General features: G+C 28.9%; 1 protein-coding gene across 1 annotated transcript in view; it reads left to right on the top strand.

The window, feature by feature from the left end:
* Positions 1–2,234: 2,234 nt before the first annotated feature.
* Positions 2,235–17,430, top strand: part of LOC107451997 (synaptotagmin-12) — a 150,209-nt gene continuing 135,013 nt past the window's right edge. Inside the window, exon 1 of the mRNA XM_043042166.2 lies at positions 2,235–2,392. The gene's annotated coding sequence lies outside the window, so the exon portion shown is untranslated. The remainder of the gene's footprint in view (positions 2,393–17,430) is intronic.

Raw genomic sequence — 17,430 nt, 5'->3', positions numbered from 1 at the left:
TATATATATATATATACCAAAATTCATTACCGTACAGCATGATAATTTTACAAGACATTTCTTCTCCGTGTACATTACGAGGAAGAAAAATGGAATAATAAAATTTAAATAATTTTGCACTAAAAGGAAATTAAAATTTAAGAAAAAATTTACAGATTGTTGTCCCGTTTCAATAATTTTTTCCTTTTTTTCAAGCATACTAAAGAAAGCAAACTGGATATGATAATCTATCTTCTTTAAATATCAATAGCAGTAATTGCTTTTCGCATAAGAAGGAGAGACAAACTCTATCTCATTTTCTTTGTTATCGTTCGTTTACTCTACATCTCATAGGGAGCTTTCATAAATGGCATATTTGAAGGTGAGGGAAGAGGTTCAGGAAAATTTGAGACAAGAGAGAGTGAGGGTGAGGGTGCAACGAAAAGTGTGTCATCCCACATTTTACTTGAAATAAACAACATATAAAATCAACAGATTAAATATTACGGGGACTGGAAAGTAATTTCGCTTCGTCACATTGGATATTCGTTAGTCTTAAAAACTAATTCATTTTTTTTGTCCCTTTCGATTCATTTTCAATCTGGCATTGAAAGGTTGCCGCTAACGAGGGTGAATACATTATTGATTAAAAATAAAATCTTGATAAAAAATATCTAATGCACCGAAACGACATTACTTGCCGGCCCCCCTAATACTTTTCATCAAAATTAGTACAGACATAATAACTATTATTGTTACAGTCATGGTTGACACTAAACACTGTTATAAATTTCTAGGTAAAAATCGTTAAATAGCAGTTTCATAAATTTTTATTTTACCTTTGTAACCAAAATACTAAAATAACCATAAAAAAGTCACATTGTTAAACGCTTATTGATTGTTTTCACCGAATACGGTTTAGCAACCAGAATTCTATCCGCGCGAACCTAAACGCACATTATGAAGCCATTTTCTTTCATGTAGTTGGGTAACAACTGTAGTTGAGAGACTGGTTGAACAGAGGTTCGAATCTCAGCGTTGATACAACAATATTTCTTCCATTCCTTGAATAGATGAAAAGACACTGGGACTCTGCACTCTTTAATCAGTGACCCCAGATTATTAGAATACGAAATTATCATTCACGCTTAAATGGCGAAGCACGCATGGAGCTCCAATGTCTGTTTAAGTTGTATTTTAATGGTTTAAAAACTGTAGTAGTTGTAAATGATTACAAAACAGTATAGCTCTGTGTTAACTGATTTTTAACAGTACCAGTGTTAAAAAGTTTCAAAACCGTAAATGTAAAGAAACATTCTTACCATAAACATTATGGTTAATCGGATGGACAGACTGATGCCACTTATTTTAGCGTAATTCCAGACTTAAAATTCTAACGTTGAAACACTCGAATAAAGTAAAACAATAAAATTTGAAACATATAATATTTTCTTCTGAGCTTCAAGTACATGTTTATGAAACACAATTTGTCATATGACTAAACGAGAATAGGGTTATGGTAAAGAGCGACACTCATTTAAGGACGGCCCCCTAAAGCAGTTTTTAAACTATCTTCATAACTGTTAAACAAATCCTATAACCGAACATTTTATTCGTCTTTCTATACTCCATTACAACGAAGAAAAAAGTTTTTAAATTTTTTTTCTGTACTTTAAAATATGTTGTCCTGAAACCGTGACACAGTCGTCATTAAATAAAGATTTTTCAACTATGAAGGAACTGGGACGGCAACAAATCGTTTTCAAATAAATAATGTCGTTAAGTAGAACGTCGATAAACAAAAATGCAACTGTATAACATTATGTCAAATGCTAACAGTCATAAATTTCCTCCGAACTAAATTTTATCTGTAAGGCAGGTTTTCATACAATAGAAATTTTTTTGTACCGAGGAATGTATGTTAAATTCTAATAAAAGATCAAAATAAGAATCCTTAAGATTTGGAGAGTACCATATTGATATAAGTAATTGCAATTTTGGCGGGAATTTTTAATTTAAGGCGATTAAAATGTTCTTCACACATTTTATTTAAAATTCACATTTAAATTCGTTTTTGTACATAATATTAAATACCATATAAAGAATTCTGCTTAACAATTACCTGTTGCTTTGTTATTTATTTTTTTCCTGATTCATGAAGTTGGCTTCACAGCTTAGCTCTGGCGATGATTAAAATTCTATTTTAGGTAACCCTAGTCGCCAAGTACAAAATATTGATCTTGAGAGAGAACCTAAGAGAAGGAGTGCATTATTTTGATCAGATGTCTAACGTTAACCATTCAGTATAGTGGGACATTTCGTTATAGTGTGACATAATTTTAACGCATAAAGTGAACAGTAGAGAGGAAAACTAGAGAAATTTTATTTGTACCAACTACTTAAACTTCAAAAGGTAAGTTAATGAAGTTTTGTTAACATTTGTCCCGTGGGGCTTGGATTCTAAAGTTATGTTTGCTGTTTGTTTTGATTTGGAAATTTTCTTTCACGCTGTTTTCAGGTAAATAGAAATTGCTTGGGATTTTAAATTTTTACTTTATAAACTATTGTGAGCTCATTTTTATTCAAGTACAGTTTAAAATAAATATTTAAATTTTGTTTTGATATGTAGGAACCTTATTAGTGAGTTGATAGAATAATGCAGAGTTAATTATTACGACAATTTTGATAAAATTACAAAAATCTATTGTTATATAAATTAAAGTTTTCGATTATGTCCTGAAGTTCAATATTTTATTTAAAATTATTATTATTTTGTTTAAATATAATTAAAATTGAGGAATACATTTTGGAACACAAGTGATTAAATATTTACTTGCAAAATAACATATATTTTAATGAAATAGGCTTCACTTAGTTATTTAATTGTTTCAAAACTGTACTCTAAATGGGTTTTTTTTTGGTAAAGAAAATCTTTTGATTAATTTTTTAAAAATTTAATTGATAATTCATTTTGAAAAAAAAAGGAATCAAATTCATGCATTGAATGAAACAATATTTGGCTATCGATTTCAGTAAGGTTATTAAAATGGGATTATTATATTAATCCTCGCGCTTATTTTCTTAGATTTAGCGCTATTACAACGAGATTTTTGATAAGAAATGGTTATTTATTGATGTTACAGAAATTTCAATTATAATTTGGAAAAAAAATGAAGAAAAATAACATTTTTGTTTCACTCAGGGAAAAAAATTATAAAATTCTCTCTAGAGTTTGAAACTGGTTTGTCGAATAATTTTCGGAAATAAATAGAACAAAAATTTTTTTGCTATCAAATTATGGGTTGCCAGTAGCTACATGATACCATAATGAAGGAAATAAGAGTTCTAAAAGCAACCTAAAAGTATTGAAGATAATGGTAAAGAAAAAATAAGAAACACGTATGACAGAGTTTAAAAGTTAAGTAACAATAAAATTGATTAATAAACAGGGTTTTCAAAAATTGAATTGTTATAAAATTAAATATTTATTTCAGTAAGTTATTATTTTTTTGGAGTTAGGTACTGTGCATAAATTTTTTTTTTCTCATAAAATATTTTTTAAATGTTTAATGTTTCTGGTTTGTGTTCACATGGTAAATAATTCGCTTGGACCAAATAATGTGAAGGAAGAATGTTGCACGAATAATATTTCTCAGGGATGCAATATCATTTAAAAGGGTTCTTGTATATAGGTAATTTTGTATCGATAAAATCTTGTGAAGAGCTTATCTCACGCGGACAGATTCTTACGAGTGTAGAATCGTTCGATGACATGTCTCGTAAAGACATAGATTCTTGGATGCAGAATCTCCTGAGGACAAAATTTTGTTACAACATAATCTCGTGCGCATTTAATTTCAATGACACAGAATCTGGCATGGACAAAATCTCGCTCAGTCATAATCTCGTGCAGATTTGATCAGAATATCACAAATGCAAAATCTCTTGATGACATTATCAACCACAGACATATTCTTATAAAAACAGAATCTCGCGTGCAATCGAGAAAGCAAAAAAATCGTTGGAGCACCATTTTCAGAGTTAAAAATATTGTGGAAGCAAAATCGTACTGTCATGATGTTATTAGACCAGAATAGAATGTGGCAGTAACGAAATCTTTAGCATACAAGATATCTTATGACTGCACCATATTAACTCTTTATGACACAGGAAAGATCACATTGTCAAACATTACTCGTAGATAGATAGTACGCTCGTAGTGCGCTCGTAGATAGTACGTTCTAAGTAAAAATATATATTTCAGCATGTTTCAGAAGGAATGGTAGTTGCTAAAACAGGGCGAATAGAGGCAAATAGTTTTACATTTCTGGTCATTTGTAATGTTTCTGAAAGAAGTGATCCTGGACCTGAAAAATAGTGCCGGAGACTATCAAAAGTGGTTTAAATACTCTTAATACGAATAACACTGGGAAACAATTTTTCTTTTCTGTTACATGAGAATTTTTAACTGATTGTAAAGATCCAACAAAAGAGGGGGTATACTTTGTAGGTTATAAACAAAAAACAACGTCAAAAAGCACAAATGAAAGTACATAAATAGGCATACTGTAGTTCCAGTTTTATAAACAAAAAACTTCCTCAGTGTCCAAACATCAAATGAAGGTAATCACGTAGAGAGACACGTGTAAAGTGGTTTAACCAATAGAGACAGATTAACAAGTTTGAACAAGGAAATAACAAGGGAAAGATTAGAAATAAGAATGAAAGGATTAGGCGGGAACCTCAGGGTGCAACAAAATAAATTAAAATTGGCTTCCAAATATTAGGAAACGGTGGGATATTCGAAAGGTCATTAAATTATTAGAATTTTTCCAAGTATATAATGACTCCCAAAATTCAAGTTCGACAATTGAAGAGCAGTGTTGAATGATTTAAGCAGAAGAAATCTCAAACTTGTGATTTAAATGTCGACTGTGTAGAGTGATAAAAGATAGGTTAATTTCCTGATTTTAGATACATCTTTTGTGTTCCTTAAGTAGAAGTGGGTACGTCTAGTTGGTTCATTATACGGAAAACCACATTGACACGAAATTTGATAAATACCCCATCTATAAATATCAGCAATAGGGTCTTTATTTGTGAAATTTAGTTTATTAACAAAGGAAAAAACGACTTTGAAGGATTACGAGATATGAATCAATAATATTATTTCTACAGGTGGAATCAATAATATTAATTCATTAAATATTATTGATTCCACCCTTAGAAAACTAAATCCCAATCCTTCAAACCCTCCAAATCGAGCTTAAAAAATTTGATTGTTTTATCTAATTATCCAAAAATCAGTGCTCAAGTTGCTAAGATTGTGAATAAATTTGAATTTAAAGTCTTTTGTTACTCCTCTAAATAAACTAAGTTTCACGAATCTTAAGCACCATATTTATGATATTAATAGATGGGGTATTTATCAAATTTCATGACAATGTAGTCTTGCATATATTGAACAAACTGAACGTACCCTTAAACTTCGACTGAAAGAAAATGAAAAATGCGTTCAAAACCAGAACATTAACCGATCTTCTATCGCTCTACCTACACAGTTAGAACACAAATCACAAGTTTTAATTTTCGTCGACTAAAATTATTCAACACTGCTCTTTGCCTTACGAATTTGATTTTCGGGAGTCATTCTATATTTTGAAAATTCTAATAATTTACTGGAGTATCCCACCATTTCCCTATATTTGGAAGTCTATTTTAATTTAATCGTTACATCCTTGGGTTTTCGCCTAATCTCCTCACACATGTTTCCTTATTTCTTTGTTCAAACTTGTTCCTTTGTCCCTATTGGTTAAACAGTTTTACACACGTTTGTCTCTTTACTTTTCTACCTTCATTTGACGTTTAGACTCTGAGGAAGGTTTTTGTTTATAGAACTGAAACTATAGTATGTGCATGTATGTACATTCACTTGTCTTTTTAACGTAGTCACTTTTAGATCTTAAGTACTTTTGTATCACTGATTTCAAATCTGCAACCGGTTTCTCCCTCTATACAATAGTTTTTTTTCTCAAAAGGAAATTTTTAGCGAATTTTTTTGTCGAACTATACAAATTTAATCCCGTTATATATAACAGAGAGTCGCGTAAATGCTGCCACGAACTTCCATGGCAATTACGATTATCATTAGGATTAAACCAAGTGTTTGATTGCAAAAACTATATGAATTTACGTAACATTTTGATTCTTTTCATCGTTTTTCTCATAGTGGCTTATTTTCTTTATGTAAATATGAGTTCTTTGAGCGGCAGATGTCTCACAAACTTTTTCGTCTACATTCATTTTTTTTTCCACACAAAGCATCGTTTATTTTGATACCATCAAAAAGTAAAAATTTGAATTATTTTGTTTGGTAAACCTATGCTAGGGAGAAGAGAAAGGATCTTAATTCTTGAAAATATTATATAATAGGGCACGTAATTCAATATATTCAATTACGATGACGATCATTCGTATTTTTTTTCTTAAAGCAATGTGTGGTCATTTTTTAAGTTTTATTCAATTGTATGTTTGTATGGCTTAGTTTCTACTAAAACTGTTTACTTTCAATTTGAAAAAAATATCATTATTAGTTTGAAAAGCTACAGCAATGGTTCCCATAAATGATTTTTTATATAGCCGAGTGAATGAGAGAAAAATAAATCGAATCAATAAATCAGTTAATTGGTGATTTAGCGAATCAGTTGAAACGCTGCTTTTTGAATCTCCGTCACTGAGGAAATTAAAAAAGCCATAGTTTAAGTGCCTTACACTTGAAGCAATACAATGATTTCAAACAATATGTATAATCTTGCCGTGAAGAATTATCTGGGCTTTAGAACGGATAAATAACCTAAATATTTTAAAAGTTATTAAACGTTTTTAAAATCACCAATTCGGGCAGATTTTTCCACCTGGATGAAAATCATCAAAATCATTGCCTTATTCTCAGTTTTCGCAAATTTTTATGAGCCCATATAATGCAGCGTTTGATCAACTACAAGAAGGGATCGTTTTTTAAAGCCTTTTACACTTACTACATTCATACTCTCGAAAAGTGACTGAAAAATATTATATTATAGTTTTCCCCTGATACCAAATTTTTCTTCTCGTGAGTGAGGTTTTTAATAATACATAAATAATTGAGAACTCTAAAGAGCATTTCAACCCAGCATTTTTATCATAGCGAACAGCTAAACGTTCGATAATTTTACCACCACCCGAGACATTGATTGCTTTTACTTAATAATTTCAGTTAAACTGTATCTAAACATGCCATAAAAATAAAATACAATTACACGCACAGTATTTATGTGGTTTTAGGTGACGTCTCTCAGCTCCAGGTTAAACTCTCGTCCATGAAAAGCCGCTCAAACCCGAGAGAAATGCACCACAGTATATAAAATGGAAATAAATGGGAATAAAATGGAAATAAATGAAAATAATGCTGGTACATAACCATCTAGAAGAATGGATGGTTATGCCTGGTACCATACTATCCACGGACCGGCCCGTGGCTCGGAGTTTAGCGATCATCGCTCTAAATGATTTAACCATTCTGGAGTAACAATCTTAAATTGCAGCAACTTTCTACCAGCAGACTTCAATCTGTATGTAAATCAATCGAAAAAAAAGCGGAAATATTTCAGTAAATTAAATTAGATTTCACATCTTCATGATTAGGTTTAGTTTCTTCATTCCCAGAAAGAAAAAAGCGAAGAAAAAGTGCCAAAATGTATCTTTTAATAAAAGTCCCCTGGTTAGTCAAGTAATGATTGATTTGCAATTTGATTTGATGGACCAATTTGTCCCAGTCCCTTCCTCGTTGTAGCTTTCGACCGAACCGATTTCTCCGTTATCAAAACTTAAAATAAAGCTGATTATAGAACAAAAGGTTGAAGTAGCACTTATAAAAGTCTTTCTTAAACTTTGTAGTACACATTATAACGTTCTATAAGCATTTTCCTGGCTGATAATACTGTTACTATATTTATAACAGCTCAAAAATTTAATGTTTCTCATCATGTTACTAAACTATTCATTCAGATTAATTATCGCCTATCACTTAAACATAAATATACAATATTTTTAAGATTGGTATGATTTAGGGAGCAGGTGACATGATTTATGTAACTATTTTTTTAAATCGTAGCAACTAATTTTTAACTCACTGCATAAGTATTGCGACTTAAAAAATAATTTTGGTAGCTAAATAACTGCAATTCATTATTAAAATAGTTTGAATGCAATTATCAGTGATTTGCCATTGATAAAAATTCAAATTGGAAATAAAAAATGTAGACAACTTTCTTATAATTAAAAATAATGCTCTATTTAAGCATCGTCTTAAACTTAATATCAGACAACTTGGTTGCTGGCTGAAACTTTATTGATCGTGGTAAAACTTTGCTTATTAGAAAAATCGCAACACAAATTTTATAGTAAGCTATTGTTAGAAAATACATCAAACAAAAGCTAAATTTGTTAATGCAACAAACGATCTTCTGTTCTTCGAATTATTAAAATATAATATTTTTATGATTTCACAAATAATATAAAAGATATGATTAAAATCATTAAAAAATTAAGCTTTTGGATAAAAACCAAAATTTTAAGAAAAATAATTATTTTTGTAAAATTAAATTTTAAAACTAGAATGAGATAGAATACGAATTGTAAAGACTTAAGACTAAAATGGATCATTTTGTGAAAAGTGATTGTTACAAATTGCTAGAATCTTAGTATGCTTTTGTATGAAAAATAAGTTGCTTTATTATGGCATACACGAAAAAGAAAGCATCATTTCTCCTTAAAATCTTTGGTCAGATAGTTTTTCAAGCATCACAAAGTTGTTAAACAGTACAAGTATTATATTCAAAAGAAATTTTACGGCTGATTACTATATCGCGTGTTCTACATACATTTTCTGTGTTGTAAAGAGCAATTAAATGAGAAATCTAAACTTTAATTAAATGTACATAACACACATTTCCAACACTTGCGTACAGTATTTCTCCCATTTCGGCGTTAATACGACCAAAGGCAATAAAAATGACTTTGAAAGCGTGCCAAGAGCTACCAAAAAATTATTAATTAAGAATATTGCATGATAGAAATTAATCAGACACTACTTCGTGGCAAGAAAAACAGAAATCAGCAGTATTTCTCTTGTTTTATCAAAAAGTAGGACAATGTATAAGTAAAACACATCTAAATGCGATAAAAAATTTCATTGACATGTTTAAACGCGTTTTATTACTCTTTTTTTCTTCTTTTTTTTACTCTTTTATAAAAAAAATTTTATCCAAAAAAATTTTGCCTTTTTTTTTAATTAGGAAATACTAACTCTGTTTCTCAGTAATTAGTTATGCCATGTCTGAAATTGTTAATAAATAAATGATTTCCAATGATTTATTGACTTATCGATTTATTTAAATATAATATTACTGACTTACTAATGAAATTTTAAAATGGTTAGATCAATTTAATCTTTTTAAGATATTTAAAAACCAAATTTTTAATAATTTAGATAAAATTATACTAAATTTATTGATTAATATATTTTTAATGTATTTAATCCGTATTAATTATTTATCAATTACATATTCATTGTGAGTATATTTTAAGTTATAAAATATAGTAAGAATATGATGACTAATTTATGCTGAAAAAATTAAAAAAAAATAAGGTATAAGTACTATATTAGAACTCTTCTTATAACTTGCTAAATACAATACGAAAAATATTAAATAAATGCTTTTTAAAAACTTTTCTTTAAATAGACTATAAAGGAGAAAGCAGCTTTATTTTAAAAGATTTAAAAAAATAAAAAAAAGGCCCAACACTTTTATGAGACATGGAGAGACTGTTTTGTTGATAGAAGTTGATCACGAAAGTAATACGCCTTATAATTTTTGTTTTGATCTGAAAGTGGTAAAATTAACCGTTTTTCTGGCTCTATGGGAACACCAAAAAGCTCGGTAATTTTTACTGAAGAACTTTAGTTATGATTTGGTAAAATTGACAATAAAACATGGTTTTATAATATGTAATAAAATCTGGCAAATGTGTAAAATTTGATAATTTTATGATGATATCTTAGAGCACGGCATAAAATCCATTTGTTCGGTTAAACTTACTTTTTAGTTCTGTATATTTTACTAACCGTGTGGTCAGAACTATACTTTCGAAAACCAGAGTTTCCGGTAAACTGTTAGCATAAAAACGGAAAAATTACCGAGAGAAAAGGATTAAATACCTGATATTTTAATTTTACTAACCATATTACGTTATTACCATACAATACGGTCATTTTGCCGTGTTAATTGTTTCTGTGTGTATTGGAAGCGTAAGATTTGTCAATGTAATGTAGTTTCTGTAGGTTTTGTTTTTGCACTTGAAGAGCTTGGAGGCAATGTAGTATAATAAGGACATTTTCTCCAAAATTAGCAATTTAAATATCAAACTCTTCCTTATAATGGCTTTCAAAGTACAATCTACTAGGTTATTTCCCTTCGACAACAGCACGACATGCAAAAATAACATCTTACTGCCTGCATAGAAATTGTTTATTTTTTAATATCAAAAACACTCTTTCGAGTAATTGAAAACAGTGTGGCTTATCATTATATGTCCTTCATATAGTCTGGATAGTATTTGATTTTTATTAAGCACATGTCTAAGGTTTCTCAAACGTTGCAGGCCTTCATCAGAATAAGAAACACACAACACATAATTTTTTCCTCAATTAGAATATTAAAAAAAAAATCTTTATAATTTATCAAGAATTTGCAACTTTAATTTAGATAAGACTTTAAAATAAGAATATTTTTTAGCCCCATAAATGATAAAAATATCATCCATATCTTAATCTAACGAAAATACACATGATGAAAATAAATAAAGGCTCCATAAAGGGTTGACAATCATCGAGTTGGAAAAAAAAATTCCTTTAATAAATAATATGTTGTAAACAAAAATATGGATGAGATAAAAGATATTTTTTGATCCAGATCGAGAGGAAGGGCAGGTTTGATTTGATTGGTTCCAATTTCCGGAATTGTACAACTGAAGATAAAGCATGCAGTTTTATTTTGGATGAAGAATATCTTATTGGTTTCTACGAAGAAAACAATTTTACCGAAGGAAGAAAGAATTGGATGATTCGGGAAAAGCGGACACAGGTTATTTTTAGTAACTTTATTTTCATTTGATTAGTTTCAGTTTTGTGTTTGGTGATCGGCTTTTCTTGACTTTATTTTCCAAACTGCGCAATAACTACCTTTTGAAAAGTCTTGTACAGTAAATTCTTCAAAGGGATCCTATTAGAGTATGATTTTGAAATCGATTATTATTTTTATGGAATTGTCCAACTGGGTACTAAGTAAAAAAAAATTTGACACCATGAGTTTTTACCGTTATCATTATTCTACTGAATAAAGGACTTCTTCAAACTTTACCGAAAGTTACCATCAGCTTCATCTGCTTTTCAATTTACATCTGCTGTTTTTTTTAAATTTCATTAGACCATCGTCTTTTTGATCGTTTGACGTCTCGTGGGTACCTGCATCTACCTTCTAATTAACCCCTGCTGTTTTTCTAATTTCATTAAACCATCTTTTTTTGGTCATTTGACACCTGAGGGTACCTGAATCTGCCTTCCAATTTCTCCCTGCTCTGTAAAGAATTCTGGATCAAATTACGGTAAAAAGAATTGGCACCCAGAGTGCCAATACTTTTTGTCGTGAAATTTTATGGAACAGAACCTCTGATATACAGTTATTTTTGCAATAATCTTTACTGTAAAATCCTTGAATCACCGTAATTAAATAAATTTTACTGTAAATATTAAGGAATAAAATTTTTCGGTAAAATGGATTTTACGGTAAAATGAATTTTATGGATGTTGCACTCAGGGTGCCAGTACTTTCTATCGTAATTTGTTCAAGAAATTTTTACAGTGAGCTGTTTTTCTAATTTCATTATATAGTCTTACTTTTGGACAATTTCTAGATTCATTTCTTTATTTGTTATTACGAGGGCACTTCCGTCTGTCTTAAATTTCCCACCTGCCTCTTTTTCTTATTTTATTAAATAATCTTTTTTTGGGGGTCGTTTTCTTAGTCATTTGATGTCACGAGGGCACCTGTCTTTCAATTCACAGTTGCACTGTAAAAAGTTCAGGATCAAAATACGGTAAAATGTACCGGCCCTCAGGGTGTATGCACTTTTTACCATAAAATCATTTTTTTTAAAAAATAAAATCCATTTTTGCCTTAAAATCAATTTTTATCCTAACGTTTAACGGAACAGAACACATGATATATTGTTATTTTTGGAATAATTTTTACGGTAAAATCCCTGAATAACTACAATTAAATAAATACTACTGTAAAAATTTTGGTATAACATTTTATGGTAAATTTCACAAGTACAGTAAAATTTTACGGTTTTTACGGATACTGCACTCAGGATGCCAGTACTTGATATAGTAATATCATTAAAAATGTTCTACAGTGAACAGTTTTTTTTTTTTCAAATTTTGTTAGACTATCTTGTTCTTAGTCATTCAATTGGTAGTTTCTTGTCATGAGGATACCTACATCTGCCCATCAATTCACAACTGCTGCTTTCCTACTTTCATTAGACCATCTTGTTTTTTACCTTTTGATATGACCAATCTTTTAAACTGTATGTTTTTAAACTTTCAAATTTTTTTATGTCAAAATAAATTCTTCTTCTGATTTGCTAGTGAAAATCTAAAATTTTGTTTTTTAAATTAGCAACGGTTACTTTTCACTGAAAGAAACACTTTTTTTATCGGACAGATTGGCATTTTTTTTATGCTACTTTTATCAAAAGAATTCTTCAATGTTCATTTGTTTTAAAATTTTATTCATGATGTTATTATTTATTGCTAATTCTTGACTTAAATAAACGCACCTCTGACCTTCTTCAATTTCTTCTTTGATTTCGACTTTCTTCTTATTGCCTTCTACTTCGATTTTCTGCTTTAATAATCAAACAAATGTTTTAATAATGGTTGTAATTTGACTTGTCTTTGATTCTAGTTTCCACCCGTTTTCATTAATATTAAATTTTATGGTAAAAATGCGCAAGTAAGTTATGCGAGAAATGTGGAATATAACCATTTTTTAATTTTAACACAAAATCTGATTTAGTTATTTATGAATTTTTTAACATATAATCTAATGTTATTAATTTTCATTTTCTACATTTATTCAATTTGACTATTTACGATAATGCAATGGAAATAAAAAATAATTAAGCTAAATAATCCAGACATTCTAAATTATGCTTAAAAAAATAAAAATGCAAAACTATGATTCGTCTCAATATTAAAATGACGAAGAAACTTATTGAAAATTGGAATAGCTAAGTTAATTTTTTAAAAATATTTGCATTATTTAATCAAAGGCTCTTATGAATATCCTATTATTTTATCAGAGAAACTTTAATTCATTTTAACATTGTACATTTCTCTTAGATGTCGACATGATACGAGATACAAAAATTTGAAATTAAAAGTAACTTGTAAAATAAAAGATGCTTCCATATTTATAAACATATTTAATTTAATTTATGCATATGGCATATTTTTAAAGAAACGGAAAATAAATACATCAAAATGAAGAAATAGAAGAAATAAAAAACCATTTCAATATTCATGCTTATGTTTTCACTCATCGTTCTTAATCTATATATAAACAACCAAAACTATTTTTTTTTCATTTTAATTTACTTAAAATATATGCGTATTTTAATAAAAATTGATTGTTTGAAAATCTGAAAATAATTAAAATAAACCATGCCTTATGCATATAAAACATATACATATTTTTATAAAAATCAAATATTTCAAAATCAGAGAAAAATGAAAACACCTCATGGCAAAAATATTTCCACCTTTAATATTTGCCATGTTTATAAATAAAGATAAAATAGTTTTTTTTAATATTACTACATTCAAGTAGATATGAATGAAATATTAACAGTAATACAATTTTATTTTTAAAAACACTTGTTATCCTCCTATATTTATTCATATTTGCAAATAGTATTTATTTATTTTTAATATGTAATAGTATCATGTAACTAGTATTTATTTACTCTTTAAAAAGATATGCTTAAAACGATTTTTTAGTGATATTAACTCAAGTCTGTTCAAGTTTATGAGTATCCTCACTCGTTTAAAATATCAGGAATTTCAAAAATAGAAATAGATGAAAAAAGACTGTATGTTCCGTACGATTTCTTTCTAAATCCAAAAGATTCCGTTTAGCATCGATTTCCTATAAACCTTACCCTAGGAATGAAATTTAAAAATAAAGAAAAATATCCACTTTTATTATTTATCGTCTGGAATGCGAAAGAATTCTACAGATTTTGTCTATCGTCTTCCCACCTTACTCATTCTTGTGTAATTGAACTACAAATTTATTTATTCCTTTATTTATTTTTCAGAATAGGTGGTATAAAAAACTATCTTAGAATCTATCTATAATCTATCTTTTCTAGTTTATTGAGGGTTTAAAAATATAAAGGTGTTATAACTTGAGGAGATAAACTCTTTAAGTGTTTTATTTTTCTACAAGCAATTTTTATTTAAAAGCAGTTGCATTGTGTTTTATATCCAAAAATAATCATAAATAAGTTAAGTTCATTATGAAATACATAAGTTAGATTCATAATGATAACATAATTAGAATCATAATGAAACAATAAGCTACACCAATAACAATATAATATAACGTAAAGAGTTACGTCAAACAATTTAAGTTTTTCTTAATTTAAAATTAGAATTAGAGTAAGCTTATTTACTAAAATAAATCATGTTTTCAATTATATATGTAGCAAATAAATAATACGATATCTTAAAAAAATCTTTAATGAGTGTTTTTTAGAGAAATTGTCATTTCTGATATTTTCTCAAGAATCGACTTTTTTTTAAATTTCTTGAGATTTTAGTTTGCATCAAAATTTGATAAAAGTAGATATGTACGCAACATGGCGTCTCTGAAAAATCAGTGAAAGGGGGAAAACGATAGAATACCTAATTTTTTTAATACTTTTCAATTTCGAATTTATTCAAGTACTCTTGATGAGTTGTAATTTATTCACGTAGCACTAGAGCTGCACAATGGGCCATTTGTGGTGGTCTGTGAAGCATCTCTGTTGATGACATCACACTTTTGATCCAATGCAGAGGAGATGACTCTTCCGCTTTTTCTCGAAGGGAAAAAATCCGGACGACTTTTACCCGAAGTCGTGGTTTAATGAGGACCGATTCCTCGCACCGTCGTACCCTTCGCAGGCCGATCAGAATGATCTCTCACCCTCTCACTGATCACAACCAGTGATGTTTGACCTGGGAACCTTGAACTGGAGTTTGATCCCCAGTGGCGATTTGATGCTCACTCAGTTTCAGATCAATGGGTATCACCTTGGCTGAGAAGTAAAGGCATCCTGTGAGCAGTGCTGACTACTCTGCCACAATCATGCTATTGGTCACGAAATTGTAGAACTCCATCCACCATGACCCTTTTAGCCTACAACAGGCTGTTGTGGGAATGCTCTACTTCACTTAACTGGTTACTGGGAACTGTGTCTGTACAATCAGTCCTCTGCGGGATCTACTCTGGATGAACATGAAGAAAATCAATATTATATTAAACTTTTAATTAATATATAATTACATAAAAATATTTCACATTTGAAATGCTCAATAGTTTCTGAAAATACAACATCTGAATAACTTTATAATACGTATTTAATCTGAGAAAAGTCCTTCTGCGTTACATCTAGTACTTTAAAACTAGTTGCAGGTGAAAATGGCCACTTTTTCAGAACAACAAGGAGGAAAAATCTCTAGCCTTAGCACGTAATCCTTTCAAGTAATTAGTGTAATTTCGGAAGTAACTTCACCTTTTTTCGAGATAAAAGCTTCGTTACCTTAAAAAGAGCTGCTAAATAAAAGAAATAATCGATTTAGAAGGAAATGTTAGCACTGCGTTTAAATATTCACGTATGCTTTTTAATGTTTTCGTCAACGTGAATAGAGTTATTATATCTCGGTGCTTGCAATAAGTTTAACTTAAATAACTTTTTAAAACAAAAGTTTTCATAATTTACGTCAGTATAATGAAATATTTTTCTGCTAATTTAATCTGTAATTCCATTTTAAAGCATTTTTATGTGTTTGCAAAATTATATTTCTTTAATCATATTAATGCATTATACAATTTTTTAATGCGAAAGTGCTGAAAGTGCTGATTCTAATTTTGCTTCTTGTTGAGATGGTTTTGATTAACACTGGTATGGAATTTAAAAAACCATAGTTTTCTTATTGCGCATTACTTTACAAAATATTTTAAAATCACAAAATGCTTCAAATGAAGTGAAGGAATTCAAGTAATTAAAATTCTACCAAAGTTTTTCCTGGTAAAAAGTAAATTAAATAGATGAGCATTCATTTTGTTTTAATGTCAAATTAGCATAAAAATATTAGCATAAACATACTTAATTAGCACAAACATAAAGTTGCCTTTCTGTGAATGGTCGCCAAATAACGATTCATCTGAGTTTTATAATAAAAGATAAAGATATTTTTCTTTCACATTTAAGTATTTATTAAAATTATTAGGACATTGATAAGTTACCTCATCTTGATTTTATATACTTATAAAAATATTATTATTAAGTATATACTATGAAGGACAGTAATAATTACACTATTTTATTCAATCTTAATTTAATTTGTTAGTAAGAACTCGAAATTATGGACTTTAGTTAAATACTTTGAAAACTTTTTACAACATAATGCAACAGCTTATAGTGCATATTAAAGTATCAATATCACGTGTTAAATGATTTAAATAACTTTGCTTTAAGTAGTAATCTATTTCCATAAAAAATTATTTTTCAAGCAGATATGTGGTGCTCAGTATATTTTTATTCTGCGTTACACAGCACTCTTATTTCAATTAGAAAGGATAAAAAAAATTCTTATTGTTTTAAGAACATTTCAGAGTATTAAAAAAAGCACTTTTGCAGCAGTCGGTTGCTGGTTGAGGAAATCATGGAAGTTTATATTCCATTATTTTTATATCAATGTATCAGTGCACTAAGTTTAGCGCACTAAGAAGGAAAAAAAACATGATCAAAACTACCAGAATATGGTAAAATTTACCATGTCCTATACTCTATGGGAAAACCAAAATGCTTGGACTTTTACCAAAGTGATTTTGGTAAAATATGTGATATGTGATTTGGTAAATGTTGTAAATGCCAGTAATTTTATTATGATACCTTGGAACATGGCATAAAAACCATTTATTTAGTTAAAATTACTTTTCAGTTATGTATTTTTTACAAAATGTGTGGTAATAAGAACTATAATTTTAAAATTCAAAATTTCTGATAAATCGATAC

The sequence above is a fragment of the Parasteatoda tepidariorum genome, chromosome 4, assembly GCF_043381705.1.
Source record: "Parasteatoda tepidariorum isolate YZ-2023 chromosome 4, CAS_Ptep_4.0, whole genome shotgun sequence".
In the NCBI taxonomy this organism is placed as follows: Eukaryota; Metazoa; Arthropoda; class Arachnida; order Araneae; family Theridiidae; genus Parasteatoda; species Parasteatoda tepidariorum.
The sequence above is the reverse complement of the archived record's forward strand: the minus strand, read 5'-3'. Positions and strand labels throughout refer to the sequence as shown.